The sequence below is a fragment of the Myotis lucifugus genome, unplaced genomic scaffold (genome assembly GCF_000147115.1).
Source record: "Myotis lucifugus unplaced genomic scaffold, Myoluc2.0 scaffold_38, whole genome shotgun sequence".
Classification (NCBI taxonomy): domain Eukaryota; kingdom Metazoa; phylum Chordata; class Mammalia; order Chiroptera; family Vespertilionidae; genus Myotis; species Myotis lucifugus.
Genome location: NW_005871086.1, coordinates 122,858 through 124,450, shown reverse-complemented (window position 1 = coordinate 124,450; position 1,593 = coordinate 122,858).

Sequence of the window (1,593 nt, the reverse complement as noted above, 5' to 3'; positions counted from 1 at the left end):
TCTGCTACTGCATAATCCTTCCAGCTTCTCAGCCTGTGAATTGGCTCACCTCTTCACACCCCTGTCTTTCCTCTGGGATCTGGGAATCCACGGCGATATTCCTGAAAGCAGTTTGTGTTCTGGAGTGCTCTCTGTGCTGATCCCTGGACACTCTTAATCTTTTGACCTATAAGACAAACTCAGGATTCAGTTCAGAGAATACTTTTCAGTGGCCTACTTCAACCATACTGCCTTCATCCCCGTGCAGTCCCCTGTCCTTAAATCCTTAAAGGTGTAAAATGTGGATGAGAGATCATGTTTATTCTCCAGAGGATCATTGAGTACAAATAACTGGAAAGGGGCTTTCACTTCTGGAAATGAAGTAGTCTTGGTTTCCCAGGGGCCATTTCTCATGATCATCTCTTTAGGGTCAATTCCTATTTGTACCATTTCACTAGCAGACACAGGTGATATTTAGCCTTCCCCAGATTTTTTTTCTTACAGAGGTAGTTGCAAAATACCATGTTATTAAAGTAGACGAAAAAGAGTTTTTGACAGATGGAGATAATTCTGTAAGTTTACAGACTGAAAAATTTTATCATGTTTTGGGAAAACACTGTAGTAGAGTTTGGGGAAAAAATGACAGAGTATAGAATCTGAGCCAGCAGTGGCCAGGAAACAGGCATGCATGCCATGAGTGATGGCTTATACTTTAAGGGATATTCCAGTAAATATATGAGCTAGTCATTGCATTTAGAATATACCATCTCTTTTGACATCAGAAAATAAAAACACCTGTAGAATAAATTTACATATAGATACATTTTCTGAATCTGCAGCCTGATGTTTTCTGAGAATTTGTATTCTTTCTCTCAATACTTTATATAACCCACATAGCAAGGAATAGATTTCTTAAAGCTTGTCAGATTTCCCATTGCAAATCGAACCAATCTATGGCTCAAACTGTTTCCCAACTCATGGGACTTCCACCACCTTCTCCTTTATCATTGAGTTTCAATCCTCTACCTCTTATAGCAGTCATCTTTATTGCAACATTTAACTGTAGGTGCTGTCAGTTTTCTTGGAATAGCAAGGTCATGGGCAAGACCAGCTCAGAGAAGCTGAGTCTGAGATAATAGCTATTTGAAATCTTCAATGATTTCTCTCTCTCTTATTCTGATCTTTAACTTATATGTTTATTTTAGAAAGAGTTTTTCTCTACAACAGACAAATGAGAATGGTAGATTTAGCTGAGAAGGAAGGTTTCATATTTTCTTTGTTTAAGAGAGTGAATCATGGCACTTTCCTGATTTCAAATATGTCAACCCAGGTGTGGGAACCACACCAGAGATGCCTGATAGTCAAGGCCATTTAAAACACAGGGCCTTGTTGTCAATGCACCGAAGGTTTAAGGCCACTGTATGCCTAGGCTAAGATACCATACGCAGGTGCAAGGCCACAGCAATCTCACGGTGTGCTGGGCCTTTTCTGTAGCCAAAATGATTGATGTCATTGTTGGCACAAAACCTCTTTTGTGTAAGTAATATTAAAAGTATGTTACTGAGGCTAGAGAGAGCTCAGACAGAGCTGAAAGCTGGTACTGCCACAATGTAA